Source organism: Notolabrus celidotus, chromosome 20 (assembly GCF_009762535.1).
Source record: "Notolabrus celidotus isolate fNotCel1 chromosome 20, fNotCel1.pri, whole genome shotgun sequence".
Lineage (NCBI taxonomy): Eukaryota > Metazoa > Chordata > Actinopteri > Labriformes > Labridae > Notolabrus > Notolabrus celidotus.
In genome coordinates, this window is record NC_048291.1 from 11,528,981 (window position 1) to 11,547,630 (window position 18,650).

The window sequence follows — 18,650 nt, forward strand, 5'->3', positions numbered from 1 at the left end:
CCATCGCCGTGGGTCTTGTACAGTATCATATCATATTTAATTTTTATGTACCATACCGTATCCTATTGCATAATATTGTATCTTATCTTGATGTAATGTATTATATTGTATCTTATCATATTGTACCATACTATATCATATCTTATCGTACTGTATCATATCATAATCTATTTTATCGTACTGTTTCATATCTAATCGTACTGTATTGTATCGTATAATACTGTATCGTATCATACTGTATCACATCGTATCATATTGTATCGTATTGTGTCACACTTTCTTATCCTTATGTATCAAGCTGTATCTTATAATATTCTATCGTATCATACTTCATGGATCGTACTGTATCGTTTCGTATGGTATCGTACTATCGTATCATAATTAATCGTATTGTAATGAATCACATTGTAATGTGTCGGATCGTTCTGTACCGTATTGTATCATACTGTAATGCATTGTACTGTATCATATCATACCATATCGTATCTTGTCGTATCATATTGTGTCATATCATACTGTATCGCATCGTACTGTATCGTATTGTATCGTATCATACCGGATCGAATCGTATCTCGTCATATCTTATCGTGTCTTATCATACTGTATCGCATTGTATAATATCATACCGTAAAGAATCGTATCGAATCATATCTTGACGTATCGTATCGTGTCGTATCATACTGTATCGCATTGTATCGTATCAAAACGTATCATTTCGTATCTCGTCATATCGTATCGTATCATACTGTATCGCATGGTACTATATCGTATCATACCGTATCGAATCGTATCGAATCATATCTTGTCGTATCGTGTCGTATCATACTGTATTGCATTGTACTGTTGTATCCTCTCATAACATATCGTATCGTGTCTTATCATACTGTATCGCATGGTACTGTATCGTATTGTATCGTATCATACCGTATCGAATCGTATCTCGTCATATCTTATCGTGTTTTATCATACTGTATCGCATTGTATCGTATCATACCATATAGAATCGTATCGAATCGTATCAAATCGTATCTTGTCGTATCGTATCGTGTCTTATCATACTGTATCGCATGGTACTGTATCGTATTTTATCGTATCATACCGGATCGAATCGTATCTCGTCATATCTTATCGTGTCTTATCATACTGTATTGCATTGTATCATATCATACCGTATAGAATCGTATAGAATCGTATCGAATCATATCTTGACGTATCGTATCGTGTCGTATCATACTGTATCGCATTGTATCGTATCAAAACGTATCATTTCGTATCTCGTCATATCGTATCATACTGTATCGCATGGTACTGTATCGTATCATACCGTATCGAATCGTATCGAATCGTATCTTGTCGTATCGTGTCGTATCATACTGTATTGGATTGTACTGTATGGTATCCTCTCATAACATATCGTATCGTGTCTTATCATACTGTATCGCATGGTACTGTATCGTATTTTATCGTATCATACCGGATCGAATCGTATCTCGTCATATCTTATCGTGTCTTATCATACTGTATTGCATTGTATCATATCATACCGTATAGAATCGTATAGAATCGTATCGAATCATATCTTGACGTATCGTATCGTGTCGTATCATACTGTATCGCATTGTATCGTATCAAAACGTATCATTTCGTATCTCGTCATATCGTATCGTATCATACTGTATCGCATGGTACTGTATCGTATCATACCGTATCGAATCGTATCGAATCGTATCTTGTCGTATCGTGTCGTATCATACTGTATTGGATTGTACTGTATGGTATCCTCTCATAACATATCGTATCGTGTCTTATCATACTGTATCGCATGGTACTGTATCGTATTGTATCGTATCATACCGTATCGAATCGTATCTCGTCATATCTTATCGTGTCTTATCATACTGTATCGCATTGTATCGTATCATACCATATAGAATCGTATCGAATCGTATCAAATCGTATCTTGTCGTATCGTATCGTGTCTTATCATACTGTATCGCATGGTACTGTATCGTATTGTATCGTATCATACCGGATCGAATCGTATCTCGTCATATCTTATCGTGTCTTATCATACTGTATCGCATTGTATAATATCATACCGTAAAGAATCGTATCGAATCATATCTTGACGTATCGTATCGTGTCGTATCATACTGTATCGCATTGTATCGTATCAAAACGTATCATTTCGTATCTCGTCATATCGTATCGTATCATACTGTATCGCATGGTACTATATCGTATCATACCGTATCGAATCGTATCGAATCATATCTTGTCGTATCGTGTCGTATCATACTGTATTGCATTGTACTGTTGTATCCTCTCATAACATATCGTATCGTGTCTTATCATACTGTATCGCATGGTACTGTATCGTATTGTATCGTATCATACCGTATCGAATCGTATCTCGTCATATCTTATCGTGTTTTATCATACTGAATCGCATTGTATCGTATCATACCATATAGAATCGTATCGAATCGTATCAAATCGTATCTTGTCGTATCGTATCGTGTCTTATCATACTGTATCGCATGGTACTGTATCGTATTTTATCGTATCATACCGGATCGAATCGTATCTCGTCATATCTTATCGTGTCTTATCATACTGTATTGCATTGTATCATATCATACCGTATAGAATCGTATAGAATCGTATCGAATCATATCTTGACGTATCGTATCGTGTCGTATCATACTGTATCGCATTGTATCGTATCAAAACGTATCATTTCGTATCTCGTCATATCGTATCGTATCATACTGTATCGCATGGTACTGTATCGTATCATACCGTATCGAATCGTATCGAATCGTATCTTGTCGTATCGTGTCGTATCATACTGTATTGGATTGTACTGTATGGTATCCTCTCATAACATATCGTATCGTGTCTTATCATACTGTATCGCATGGTACTGTATCGTATTTTATCGTATCATACCGGATCGAATCGTATCTCGTCATATCTTATCGTGTCTTATCATACTGTATTGCATTGTATCATATCATACCGTATAGAATCGTATAGAATCGTATCGAATCATATCTTGACGTATCGTATCGTGTCGTATCATACTGTATCGCATTGTATCGTATCAAAACGTATCATTTCGTATCTCGTCATATCGTATCGTATCATACTGTATCGCATGGTACTGTATCGTATCATACCGTATCGAATCGTATCGAATCGTATCTTGTCGTATCGTGTCGTATCATACTGTATTGGATTGTACTGTATGGTATCCTCTCATAACATATCGTATCGTGTCTTATCATACTGTATCGCATGGTACTGTATCGTATTGTATCGTATCATACCGTATCGAATCGTATCTCGTCATATCTTATCGTGTCTTATCATACTGTATCGCATTGTATCGTATCATACCATATAGAATCGTATCGAATCGTATCAAATCGTATCTTGTCGTATCGTATCGTTTCTTATCATACTGTATCGCATGGTACTGTATCGCATTGTATCGTATCATACCGGATCGAATCGTATCTCGTCATATCTTATCGTGTCTTATCATACTGTATCGCATTGTATCGTATCATACCGTATAGAATCGTATAGAATCGTATCGAATCATATCTTGACGTATCGTATCGTGTCGTATCATACTGTATCGCATTGTATCGTATCAAAACGTATCATTTCGTATCTCGTCATATCGTATCGTATCATACTGTATCGCATGGTACTGTATCGTATCATACCGTATCGAATCGTATCGAATCGTATCTTGTCGTATCGTGTCGTATCATACTGTATTGCATTGTATTGTATCATACCGTATCGAATCGTATATCGTCATATCGTATCGTATCATACTGTATCGCATGGTATTGTATCGTATCATACCGTATCAAAACGTATCTCGTCATTTCATATTGTGTCGTATCATACTGTATCACATGGTAATGCATGGTATCATAGCGTATTATATTGTATCTTGTCGTATCATGTCGTATTATACTGTATCACATTGTATCGTATCATTCCGTATCGCATCATGTCGTATCATACAATATCGTATTATACTGTATCGTATCATTCTGTGATTCTCATCATAATACGTCATAAACTCAAATCTGCAAACATTGGCCAAAGAGGCCCACACATACAACTGTGATTGATCCGCATGTATTTTGATAGTAAATGATCAATTATTTAGTTTAGCAAAGCTTCTTTCTGCTGCTTCTAGATTCTTGAAAATTAGGACTTATTATTTTTCTTTGTCTTGAATGATAGTAACTTCAATTATTTTTGGTTTAGGACTGTTTGCCAGACAGTGGGCAGTTAAAAGTACAACATTCTCATTGCCTAAATTGTTAAAAATCTTGAAAGATCAATGAATGAAAGATTGATACAAACAATTGTAAGTTGAAGTAATGCATTGATTATATGTTGCAAGAATTGGCAAAATGTCTTAGCTCTCAGGGCTTATGTGAAGCTACATAGAGGTTAGTGGACAGCTCAGTCATTTCTGCAGTGCATCATTGTAATACAAACAGTAACAGGCTTTCTAAGTTAGCCCAAAAGATCCCTGGCTACATATGAGCTAAATCTTAGATAGCACACTGGAAAGATGTCTGCTGCTCCACTGGTTGAATAGATTTCCTGTTTGCTGACACATAGGTTCAGTTATTTCCTCCCATCACTGTGCCGCTGCCATTCAAAGCCCTGTGTTTGTTTAAGCTGCCTCTGGATGATGAGGAGGAGGAGGAAGAGAGGAGTCGTCTGGCATGGACACGAGGCTCATCCAATTAATCAAAGCAAGCAGGGCCACTTTAATCAGCTAAAGCCAGCACACAAGGAGACAAGAGAGAAAGGGGGAGAAGTTAAAGCAGTAGGGCAAAAGAAGAATGATATAAGAGGTCAAACAGACTGCAGATGGAGAAGGGAGATGCAAACTATCATGGAGACAGGAGAGGGAAGCAAAGAATACAAAGTAAATACAACAAAAAACTTGGAATTAATTTCCTTTTCTGCATTTCTGACACCTCCTCCTTAGTCTGTAAATTATTTCAGTGTTAGTTAAAGAGCCTCAAAGTCCTATCCCAAAAGAAATAGATTGACGCCATGACTTTAACACCTTCATGTCTGGGCTCAGTAGTGGAAAAAACAACATGAGATGAGCGTTAAAGAGGGGGGAGGAGTGCTTCTACAAAGAGAATGGAGATGTATTTATGGTCAACAGTTTGTGCCTCTTTCAGCACTCATCTCTCTTCTCTCAGCTGAATGATTCCCTGAAAACCACTTTAATTTACTTCAACTTAAGAGCCAAGAGGCACTGTTAATTTGTTTAACAACTCCAGCTGTGACTCAAAAACAGCATTTGCAACAGTTTTGATGTGCGTATTACATTCCCCCTTATACCACAGCTGATGTATTGCGGTTGACAGATGCAGCAGCTGATTCCATATTCTCTGACAGACTCACCTGGTCTCCCTTTTCTCCTCCTCTCTCTCTATTTGATGGATGAATGGTACTTCTGAGCCGTCACACAACCTGACAAATATAAGACCCTGAGGTGGTATGTGGAGTGAAAGTTGGAGTGTTTCTTTTCACCGTGTGAGGAATGAGAATGGCTATGGTACATTTTCACAGGTTTGACCATTGCTGCATTCACATATGAACTAATCTCCTGGTGTGGGAACCCAAACTGACACATTTTTCACCAAAATTTTGGCTAGACTCTGCAGCAGGTTAAAGTCAGAAACATTAATCGCATCAGGGATGATGAAGTTTATATCATGCGACTGGTGTAATCATGCATGTAAGGAGGCTTCCTAACAGTCTGCATGTTCTCTTCCTGTGTAGTGTTGAAACGCTGAATATGTCTGCTTACGCATAACACCGATATAAAGGCAAAATTCTAACCTGCCATGATATCTTGTAAGAATTGCACACTGACTACCACAGTATCAGTCATGTTATTCCTCTTGACTATCCCCCTTCCCGTCAGGCAAGGAAAACTTCTCGCTGTGAGGAACATATGTGAATAATAACTGGAAATCTTCAGGCCCTGGCTGTCCTGCAATTTTGCGGAAATTTTCAGGAGTGCATGTGCGAAAAGAGCTTTAGGTTGGTGTCGAAGCACATCTGAGGTCAGCAAGAGTGTCAGCACGTGAAGTGAACTTTCAGATAGTGTGATACAAGGCTTGATCTGTACTCTAAGTTTGATGTTACAGCTAGCACTGTGTTAGCTTAGCGCAGCTCAAAGGCTGCCCCCCAAGGTTTCCTGCTGCAGCTTTAAGTAGGCATGCCAGATTACAAAGATCAAACAGAAAAGTTAAACGAGGGGGAAAAATGGAGCCAGGCGTTTTGAGCATACTGAGTGGATGAATCTGATGCAGTAGGAAAATGGATAACAAGACTAGTAAGAAGAAAGCTGGCATGACATTAAAACGGAGGATGACGGTGTAAAGAAAGACCCAAGGATACAGAGATAGGACGTGAACAAAGGATGTACAGAGAGAAAGAGAGAGCACTTGCTTGACACTGACAGTCATGACTAACGCACAAATAAGCAAGCACAATAACAAATACAATGAGCTCTGAGGTCACATGATGTAGGCAGCTTCCTGGGTGGGAACAAATGCAAACAAAGGTGAAACAAAGGAATGGTGGAGCGGCAAAGAGCACCTACAGCAGGTTCAAAGAGAGAAAGAGAAGACACAAAGACTAGAGAGGATTGTTTGTCCTCGGGGAGAGTGCAGCCCACAAATGGAAGCTGGTAAACACATCACAGAGCTTTTATCTGTCATGGTTACTTGTCATCATTAGTATTTATGTGTGTCTGTGTGCATTAACTGTACTGTACGTTTAGTTAATGTATATGTAGGTGAATGCAGCAGAATCAATAAGGGGCTAATGACAAGATTTTCAGTGGTTGTTTCCATCGTTTCTTCTCAACACTAACCAGAAAAGTAGGAACTATGAACTAAAAGCATTGAGGAAAAAGACTTAATCATGGATGAGGAGATTCATCATCATATCATTTTCACAAGGGGACATGATATGTAGGCAGCACTGCATCCTCATTACATTAACTCAAAAGGATACTCTGACCTGACTCAGACGGTGAAGAAACAACTCAGGACGCAGGTCTTAAAATAGCTCCAGGAAGAGCTGTGGGGAGGCAGGGGGCTGTGAAGGTATCAGTCGTAAAACACCTGGCTGGACACTTAACCAACTCACTTGGGGATGGACAGACTAAGGAATAAAAAGGAAATAAAAAGGAAAAGTGATGCAAGCACACGTTTTGTGGTCTGAACACTCCATCCACAGCACTGTCAGCCACGCACAAGAGACAAGTCTGTCCATATGAAGGTTTGATTAAACTGAGTGGCCTTCATTTTTCTGAGATATCAGGGAGTGGACGAGTGACTGCTTCCATTATGACACTGAAGTGACAAGTGAGTACAATGTATTGATCAATTCAGACTGGAAAATGGTGAATCCATTTCTCTGATTCTCAAGATGATGTTTTCATTCAGCGTTAAAGACCTAGAGTCTAAAACCCAATTACTAGTCCACTTACATAAGTAGATGAAATATATTGAAATTTGAGAACCAGAAACCATCACAACACGCTGCTGTCAGGTAGAAACCTTGTCCCTCCATATGCCATTATGTGTTTATTTTTTCAAAAGGTCATGTTTTTGGTGACTTATGGTGTCTGTCATTGGGCATTACGAAATTTCCACCAATGAAAAGCATTAAAAAGAGCCTTATTCAGAGTCTTATTATTAAGAAAAAAAATGTTTGGTTTTTTTTGTTTCCTGAAAAGCTGTAGTTTTGGAGACATGAAGTTCAGCCTGACAGTGAGACAATGATTTTGTATTATTTTCATGGGGTTGTGGCGACTTATCTCTGGTAAGAAATATAATATTATACTTTAGTGATCTTTGGGGGAAATTTGGTTGTTGCAGCAACACAGAAATGGTAGAGAAAGTAGCACACAAATTAAGGCAGAAAAACAGAGTGCAAATAAAAAAAAAAATACAATAAGAAGGTATAAAGAAATGCATTTATTTGTCGTGTTTTGAGACTGTATTGTCTATTGTTGTTGATTCTGTGAACAGACCCTGTGGCACATGAGTTTCCCCCAACAGGGGATTAATAAAGTTCTCTAATCTAATTTAATCTAAATGTTACACATGGTATAAATAGTTAAGGTGTAATGTGTGGTATAAATAAATATATATGGACATAATATATGAGGATAATAATATGCTACATAATATAATTTATCGCCAGACAATAATAGAGTCAGTAAGAAAGAGTGGTGAGAGTCTAAGAGTGATGGACAGTGCAGGGATAGTATGAATATGTTCAGTAGGAGTTGGGGGGTTCAGTGTGATGACAGTCTGTGGCTTCCATTCCTATAAAGCCAGAGGGTATTAGAATAAGAAACATCACAGCCAAACTTACTTCTCTGCATTAAATGTAAACTGACCAGCAGTTTCGGAAACAGTAGAGTTGGAGTACAGAGACTAAGTGCAGAGCTAAACTATAATAACAGATATGTGCACATGAAACCTTTGGGAATTCTCCACTGTTCTTAATGGCTGATGCTGTCTTGGACTGCTATGTTGCTACTGCGTTCTGCTTCTCTCCACATGGACTGTTCTCCTACATGCAACCAGGGTTTGCTTCTCTGCAGAGGTCAAAACTCGGACTACAAACATTCAACAACCTGAGCAAGTCCACAGCAGGCTTTGTAGACTGTTTTCATGAAGCTGTTCAAGCAGAGACCTCCATCATATTGACAGTGAACAACACTGACTGCCTGATGCTCAGTATTGATGTGTGATGCGTCAATATGCCTGTTGGACTAATACATTTGTGTAACACCCAAATGCAGATATGGACACAAAGTGTGCTCAGAGCTGCTCAGGGGTCTGTGCACATTGACTGGCAGAGTTATGAGCTTGTTCAGCATCAGAGGAAAAAAAAAAAGCTGAGGTTTGATGTTTGGCAACGCTGCCGTCGCCTCGTAATGAAAAGAAGAATAAAACAACAAACTACAGCACAGAGATAAAGAGCACTCACGCTGCAACGCCGCTGGATCCAACCGGTTCTCTTCACTTCTCTTTATTTATCTCTCTCTCCCTCTCTCCCTCTCTCTCTCTCTCTCTCTCTCTCTCTCTCTCTGACACAGAATGCACCATCAACACGTCAAAAATCAAACCTCGGCATGCAGATCATCTGGTGGTTGCCATGCCAATGGTGAAGCTTTCATCTCATTCTTGGTCCTTTTGTTTGGCAGGGCAGCTCCCCCTCATTGTGTAACCTCGGTCTCCTAGGAGTGTTTGTAAGCACATCTTCAGTGAAGGGTGCTCAGTGTTTGTGTGTGTGTGTGTGTGTGTGTGTGTGGTGCGTAGGTGCAAAAAAAGGGAATAAAAAAAAGGTAAGATGTACCTCTTTTTGAGCAAGATGGAGGAAAAGTCTGTGTTTGTTCATCTTCTCAGAGATCAAAAAGCACTCCATCAATGAATAACCTCTAATTATGCCGTCAACATCAATGCACTCTCTCTTGACAACTTCAGCAGTTGCTTTCAGTCGTCTCCGTGAGGGATGAGACATAAATGTGCTCATTTTCCATCATTAGAAAGCTGCTCATTTGCTCAAGTAGCACCGCACAAGTTTAACACCCCTATTTGACAATAAAACGGATTAGCATCGAATATCGATGTCTGCTGCTGCCTAACCCGATTTGGCAGTTTAGAGATCAAAAAGTGGATGAACGTGCAAACCTGACTGAAGGCTCACAAACAAACAGGAATCCAAAAAAACATTAAGCGATTTATAATCTCTATAAAAGCTGCTTGACAGGCCTGCAAACAGCCAGAGGATTTGCTATTAGTCATAATCCAATCAATTACATGATGAATGGAGCAGTGGAGGGAGGAATACGTAGGGGGTAAAAAGACAGAAAAACATCAACTGTGGGTGTATTGACAGACAAGGATTAACATTAGAAATGCTGTTTTGTTTTTATCCTGTACGACCAACAGGAATAGATGCTCTACGTTTATTTTAGTATCCCTGAAAAGCAGTATTATGAGGATGTAGGGCACACATTATGCCTGAAATAAAACCAGGAGAATAAAAACAAGGAGATAATACCTGCAGCTTATAATGGAAGAATATTAAATATGACATTTGAAATTGGTATTCAAGGATCAGGCATGCTGCTAAAAATCAAATGTCTTAACAAATGGGTCTTATTACTCAATTTCACCCTAGTAGGTTTCAAGATGTAGCAGTAACAGCTAAACTGTTGTCACCTCAAACCATGGGAAGCTCAAAAAAGATATGATCTGTTTATCATACCCCATTTTTAGACAGTGATGTGCCAAACAGTAACAAAAGAGGCAGGAGCACAGAGACAATAGCATAGTAGCTACAAGATCATAAAGGTGATAATCAAAAGCCTGAGAGACTTCTATATCATCAGTAGCGGATATCTCCTTCTTCTTCTGAAGAGGAACAATAATGGAACAGTCACTGTGGTTAAACATGAGTCAGCACAAGACTATATCACACAAATCTATCTGCAACCGGCTAAAGTCCCTGTGTTTTGGTATCACTTGATCTCAGTGCTGCTTTTGACACAGTTGACCACAAGATACTACTGGACAGACTTGAAAACTGGGTGGGAATCTCTGGTGCAGTACTAAATTGGCTTAAGTCCTATTTAAATGACCGGGACTATTTTGTGTCTATAGGTAAATACACATCTGAGCGGATGAAAATCGTATGTGGAGTACCTCAAGGATCCATTCTGGGGCCTCTACAATTCAACATCTACATGCTCCCCTTAGGTCAGATAATAAGAAACAACCAAATAAAATACCATAGCTATGCAGATGACACACACATTTACATCACCATATCACCAGGGGATTATAGTCCCATACAAACACTGAGTAAATGCATTGAACAAATCAATGACTGGACGAGCCAGAATTTTCTTCAGTTAAACAAAGAAAAAACTGAAATGATTGTTTTTGGAGCCAAGGAAGAAAGGTTAAAGGTTACTGCTCAGCTCCAATCTGCAATGATGAAATGTTCAAACCAAGCCAGAAACCTTGGTGTAGTCATAGACTCAGACCTTAATTTCAGCAGCCACATTAAGACAATTACAAAGTCAGCCTACTATCACCTTAAGAATATATCAAGGATTAAAGGACTTATGTCTCAGCAGGATGCAGAAAAACTCGTCCATGCATTTATCTTTAGCAGACTAGACTACTGTAACGGGGTCTTTACAGGACTCCCTAAAAAGTCCATCAGACGGCTGCAGCTCCTACAGAATGCTGCTGCTCGAGTCCTAACAAGGACCAAAAAAGTAGACCACATTACTCCAGTTCTTAGATCTCTACACTGGCTTCCTGTCTGTCAGAGAATAGACTTTAAAATCCTGCTGATGGTTTATAAAGCACTGAATGGTTTAGGCCCAAAATACATTGCTGATCTGCTACTACTTTATGAACCACCTCGACCTCTGAGGTCATCAGGTACTGGTCTGCTTTCAGTTCCTAGAGTCAGAACGAAACATGGTGAAGCAGCGTTTAGTCATTATGCACCACATATCTGGAACAAGCTCCCTGAAAGCTGTAGGTCTGCTCAAACTCTCACCTCTTTTAAATCAAAGATTAAGACTTTTTTATTTACCTCTGCCTTCCTATCTTAGATTATTTTAACCCACTTTAAATTAAAATTTTAATGTAATTTTTAATATATTTCTAATTTTCCTTTTCTTTTCTGTTTTATCATATTTGTCATTTTAATTATGTTCTTTTATGCTTGTCTGAATGTCTCCAATGCTTTTAATGTGTTAATGTAAAGCACATTGAGTTGCCCTCGTGTATGAAATGCGCTATACAAATAAAGCTGCCTTGCCTTGCCTTGCCTTGTGGTTGGATGTTGTTACCAAGCTATAGTGTGCTACTAGGTGGAGCTGCAGCTACAGTTAATGGTGACTGCCATACTGCTGTAATGTTCTACTGCCCAACTGTTAACAAGCACAGTTGACAAATGGCATCTTATAGCTGGACCAGAACAGGCATGTGGACTTTAATCTGCAAGGTGGACTAAAGGAAAAACTAGTTTGACATTGTTTAGCAGCAGACTGTAATTCTGTGGGTAAATAATTCTACATTTTGACAGTTTTGTGAGTGTTATCTTACCTTTAGACTAGTCGGGTAGTCAAACTTTATCTTTCCATTTAAATAAAGAGGAAACTAACTGCTTCTGGACATCCAAATAATAAAATTGAATACCATGATTAATGATCAAAGCAGCAGAAAGGTGAATGTAAGAATTGTGTCCAGATAAATTACAGTGCCCATGTTTATGGTAAAACTGATCCTACCTGGGGCGCTGGTGGCCTAGCGGCCTAAGTGCCCCACCTATAGAGGCTATAGTCCTCGTCGCAGAGGTCGCAGGCTCGACTCCCGGCTGGTCGACTATTTAATGCCCCCACTCTCCACTCCCCACATTTCCTGTCTCTCATCAGCTGTCCGGTCAATAAAGGGGAAAAAGCCCAAAAATATATATATTTAAAAAAAACAAAAAACTGATACTACCATGCTAAGATTAGTCGATTGTCCATGTCAACTGAATAGTAGGTGTGCATTTGTTTACATATAATATAAGCGCCCTGTATTTATGTTGCAAGCTATTTGTGCATAACAAGTGTGTTTTCAGTATGTAGTTCAAATCTATGTGTGTGATCTAGTAAACAAAGACTTCCTCCTTTCTCTTGATGTTAACTTCCTGTTTAGGGAGATAAAGGCGATAAGAGGCAAGCACCTCACATAACTCTTCCTCTGTCTCTCTGTAGTGTCAGCACTAAACAGACACATTTACAGCAGAAGGACCTCTTTTTCCAGCTCCTATAAAACACTGCTTTTAGGGAGGCTCTGCTTACATTCACATCCTGTACAGTAGCTGGTCAGTGAGTGCACACAGAACCACACACATACACACACACACACTCAAACACACACAGCAGCATCAGAAGCAATTAGCTGTGAGGCACTTGTGGCGGCTCGTCACAGTGACAGCAGCTGTTGGCTTCACCGCTGGCTTTTCAGTTTAAGGACGATGTGCATCTATTGTACATGTGTGAAAGCATTCATGTGTGTGTGTGTGTGTGTGTGTGTGTGTGTGTGTGTGTGTGTGTGTGTGTGTGTGTGTGTGTGTGTGTGTGTGTGTGTGTGTGTGTGTGAGTGTGAGTGTGTACAGTTTGTGCCGATCAAGAAATGAGCTATCCAGACTACACTCGTTTTTTGTACCAGGCTGTAAACATGTTTATTTCTGCTGTAAAGAGCTTCTTTTTGAATGGGTGTGTAGTATGTGGTTTCCAGTACTACCAGAGCCAGCCTCAAGCAGACGCTCGATGAACTGCAGTTTTTAACGCTTCTGCATTGGTTTCAATTCTCGCGGCCGGAGGTTGCCGTTTCGTTCAACATCATGTTGCACTTCATCCCAAAGACAGTCCATAGGGTGATGGTCAAGACTCTGTGTCCTCATTTGAGAAAAGGCATGTTGAAACAGGAGAGGGAATTCACAGAACTGTTGCCACGAAGTTGAAAGCACTAAACCACTGCATATATAATCAAATAGTGTGTAGCAATATGACATTTTTATTTTCATAAGGAGAAGTTGAGGGCTAAACAGAAAACAGACTGAAACACACTACTCAGACAGTAACAGATACAAAACACACGCCTCATTCTCTGGTTTCATTTTCTGTCTTCTATCTTTTATCCTCCAGGATATTCACTCTTTAATTGTTTTATCTGGCTCCGATTGAAATCAGATGGCTTTGTGTCTGAGTAGGAGGAATTCCCTTGATTATCACTTTTATAGAAATCTAATATGGAGAGAGCTGCAGGGTACTGCCTGTAGCACCTTTCTACTTATCACTACAAACATTGGATCTGTCACCAGTTTTTCCCATTACATTATCTCATGTTAATGTTGTCTCATGTTGATAGTGTCTTATAAATCCCTAAAAGGTTAATACTGTACAACCTTTTTAATCCTGCAAAACCAAAACAGAAGTGAACATTTGTAGTGGCAGAGGCTCCGACTGTGACTCTCGTTTATGAAACAATTATGATAACGCAAAATGTATGGCTAAAAGATTAGAATGAAAGCATCTTTAAGTTGGTATTATGCTCACAAAAAGAGACACAGCAACGCATCAGCTAAGCATTGGAATGGGCTGTACTCGCCCTGCTCACACAACAAGACTGACTCTTTGATTATTGTAATTATTAAAGCCTGTGATCACCGTGAGGGGTGAGGGTGTCAGACCAGATGACTGCAATCACACTGAAGTAACATCCTTTTAATTACTTTATCCAAAGCAAATCCTCAAACAGAGTGACACACTTTACTGTTAAAGAAAGCATGAGGAGATATTTAGTCAGAAAATAGCACCAACTCATGTACAGGACAAGAGCAGCAAAGAGATGAGAGGTATCACTTTGTCCACAGGGGGCGCCAAAGCTGACACAAACATTAAGTTCCTTACAGTAGCTTTAATGATCACAAGCTAGTAAGCTGTCTGTTTAAGCTTTCTGTAAATGTTGTGCTTTTGGAAACAATAAAATGAAACACAAGAATGCTGAATTATGTTGAAGCTTGATTTAGATTTGTAGTTGATCATTATTTAGATATTTATTTCCTCGTTTTACTTGCTATGTTTGAATTTGTGGTCACTCAAATACAGTCCAATGATGGCTTAAAGGACTTAAACAATGTCTATTAATCTTTTTTATAATGAAGATTAATTTGGGAACCTGGTCCAGATGACTGGCAACAAAACTAAAATAAGTGGCAACAATCTGTTAAAACACAACTATCCCTATCAGACATTGGCATCGGAATCAGTCCCCGACTTTCCTTAACAGTGCATCCCTACTAACAAGATATTGTATTCTTTACCCAAAACACTTCAAATGTATTTAATCTATTAGGCTGACATTTAAACTGCTCCCTGGATGACTACAAGCAGTGGCTCACAAACACACACACACACACACACACACACACACACACACACACACACACACACACACACAATGAAACGTAAGGACTTATGTGAGCTTAAAGTTTACACTGACACACTGGCTCAAATCATGATGGTTGAATGTCAGGATCCCAAAAAAAAGGGCCCTAAGCTGAATTATCTGAACCTGTCAAAATATGAACTGCTGAACTTGGGAGTTCACAGCCTGCAGCACACACATAAACACACACTTCAGTCTATACACTAACACATCCATCTCACACTTGTTCAGCTTTAGAAGTACACACACATCAATGTATATTTGGCTTTACTGCGTGTCTCTGTGCAACAGAATGAAGGCCCTTTTTATCCACCAACAATTCAGGTTCAGCTGTCACTGTTTACTCCCACCCTCACAGCAATTTGTCTAATAGGGCTTTAAAAAAAGAGTATTCCCTTTAGACTCGCTGACACATCCCTCCTCCAACAACAAACAGACCTCAGTGTGGGACCAAGACGTTGCCTTAAAGAATGCAGCATGTATGCATCTATGTATAAACAAAGAGACACTATAGCTAACAAAGATGTGACCTAAGTTTGGGACTAAGTGAAGATATGTCAAGATGAAGGGGACACAAATAAGTGAGGCAGGGAGCAGCTGTTCAAGGCCATGGATCAATTCCAGTGCCTCCCACACACACACACACACACACACACACACACACACACGCAAGCACGCACACACACACACACACACACACACTCACACACACACACACACACACACACACACACACACACACACACACACACACACACATACAAACACACACACACATACAAACACACACACACACACACATACAATAGGAGGAGGAGAGGAAAAGTCTTACCTTGAGATGTTAGAGGCATTCAATCTCCTCTTGCAACACAACCTGCACAGACACCCCGAACCCCACAGCCATGGATCATGGTGCTAACATGCCTGGAGAAAAACAGACAGGACAATAAATATGTTTAATGTACATCTGTCATTTCTAACATTGTACACTAATGTTCTGAGCTTTTTCTGCATGGAAACTGATGTATTTGAGAACTATAAGTTCAGAATGATGTGAGATAAGAAGATGCGAGTGCAAATGATACAAAAATGTTTATCAAACTACTTTGTGTGCACACATATCTGTATCAGAAGCTACATCTGAGCTCATTTCAGTTCAGATGAGGACACAAGGCAGAACTTCTCTTTAAATTATCTGAGATGAGATGTCACGCAGGCCCTCGATGATCTCACCCTGGAATAGAGAGAGTAAAGAGGGGATTTGGTGTAATTAGGTGACACAGAGATGAAGGTCCCAGCGATCAATGTCGACTGGTACGGCTGTGATGCCGTGGCCTGCTATTAAAAGGAGGACCAGAAAGAGAGAGGGGTGTTGGGAGTGAGCAAGTTCATGGACAGCTCACAAAAAAGCCACAGAGATACTAAGGAAAAGATTCACCAGGAGCTAAGGCAGGACTGTAATCCAAACACTGAGAGGCTTACATATGTATCTGTTGTCAAAGCCTAAATGTGCTTTAACAAGGAAGTGCACACCAGCCCTGTTTGGTAGCATCCTGGTTGCTTCATTTGATGTATTGGCTGTAAAAACAAGAGAACATTTCTCCCCATGTTCTTATGTTCCATTGCAACAAATAACCAGAATAGATAAAGCTGTTATGGCTGTTGTCAGAGCTCCATCCGCCCCTTTGTCCTCCCTACATCTTGGCTTTAGCTCCGCACTGGTGTGCGTCTGAGTGAGCCTAGCTGTAACATGACAACAGACCTAACAGCTGATCCTCAGAAACAACAAAAGGCATCTCCAATCCTACCGTAGTTATCGCATCTTCGTGTACAGGGCCACTGGTCCTCTCTGCATCCAGGCGTTGAATCTGCGTAATGGAGAGGATCCTCTTGCGTGGAGAGCCTGCGGTGGGATGCCGAGGGGCTGGCAGGCTGCTTGGCTGGCCAGCTGGCCTGTGTACCCAGCGACAGTCCGGAGCAGACAGAGATCCAACCCGATCCTCTGCACAGCTCCTTCTTTTATTATTATCTTTACGGCACAGATGCACGGGCTCTCTGGGCGTGTGTTGTTTTGGTGAATGGGAGATGGTCAGCGCCACACCCCCTCCTCTTCCTTGCCATTTAAAATCTGTTTACACCCACAAGAAGAAGAAGGAAGAAGAAGAAGCATCCCGTCGTCGGCGTTTTGATGGTGATTCAAATTGTATTGTGTTGCAGCAGCGGAGGCTGAATTGCGTCACGGCGTTGCAGTGTCCCTATCGGACGCGGATTTCCCTCCTCAACCACAACCAGCAGCCTTTTAAAGACCTGCGACTACATCAGCAAGGGGGCAGCCAGTATCTCGAAAACAAAAAAACATGGGCTTAATTTATCCTTTTCTACAAAACGACATATTTTCATGATAACGATAACACAACCCGCTCTTGGATCCGATCCACCGGGTGCTCAGTGGTTCTGGTAAGCTAGAAGGTCCATCCGAATTTCTCCTTGATAAATCTGGCGATATATATTTGGACAGGCTGCCACCTGCTGGGCTGATGCGATTACGTCAGGGGGGAAAGCAAACCACGTGAGCACACAGTGGGCTGCGTGTGCAGGTGCGTTCTATCTCACCTGTAAAGTGGGATTAAAACTTCCCAAGTCTTCATCAGATAATTGCACACATGTGAATCGATGCACCCGAAGTGAGGAGGTGAAGGATCCATTTAGTGGACACTTTTTCTTTAGCACAAGCTTGGCCTATATTCAAAAAGGGTGTCTTGACCATGCCATTGACCTTGAACTACTTTGTCTTCCCGGGTCATTTATCTAGGATTCACACCCACAAATTGACTAAACTTCTCATATTTAACTTCTCATATTGAAATCGCTGTGTGTGTTATTCATGCTGTGTATGCTCTTAAAAACCTGGTGCAATTTTATCCGTGCAATAAAATTCATTAATATCTATTCATAAGATAGAAGTGTAGAAATGTACATAGTGTATACATCTACTCTATTTATTATATTATATTTTATTTTATATTCACCTTAGTATTATTACTAGTATTATATTTTATTTTTCATTTATTTATTTTTAACTATGTAAGCACATTGTTGTATTCTCCTGATCCATGTTGGAACAGCTGCTGGAACAAACAAATTTCCCCTAAGTGATCAATAAAGTCTGTCCATCCATCCAGCCATACATCCATCCATCTATCTATCTATCTATCTATCTATCTATCTATCTATCTATCTATCTATCTATCTATCTATCCATCTATCCATCCATCCAGCCAGCCATAGCCAGCCAGCCAGCCATCCGTCCATCTGTCCATCCATCCATCCATCCATCCATCCATCCATCCGTCCATCCGTCCGTCCATCCATCCATCCATCCATCTATCTATCTATCTATCTATCTATCTATCTATCTATCTATCTATCTATCTATCTATCTATCTATCTATCTATCTATCTATCTATCTATCTATCCATCCATCCATCCATCCAGCCAGCCAGCCAGCCAGCCAGCCAGCCAGCCAGCCA

The 18,650-nt window shown here is 40.0% G+C and overlaps 1 protein-coding gene across 2 annotated transcripts in view; it reads right to left on the reverse strand.

Annotated features, from left to right (window-relative positions):
* LOC117832573 (testis-expressed protein 2-like) overlaps nucleotides 1-17,642 on the reverse strand; it is a 37,507-nt gene extending 19,865 nt beyond the window's left edge. Inside the window, exons 1-2 of one of the 2 annotated variants that reach the window (XM_034711770.1) lie at nucleotides 16,928-17,642; nucleotides 15,952-16,043 (exon numbers count right to left, since the gene is read on the reverse strand). The gene's annotated coding sequence lies outside the window, so the exon portion shown is untranslated. The remainder of the gene's footprint in view (nucleotides 1-15,951; nucleotides 16,044-16,927) is intronic. The other variant, XM_034711771.1, reaches the window with a different exon arrangement.
* Nucleotides 17,643-18,650: the final 1,008 nt, after the last annotated feature.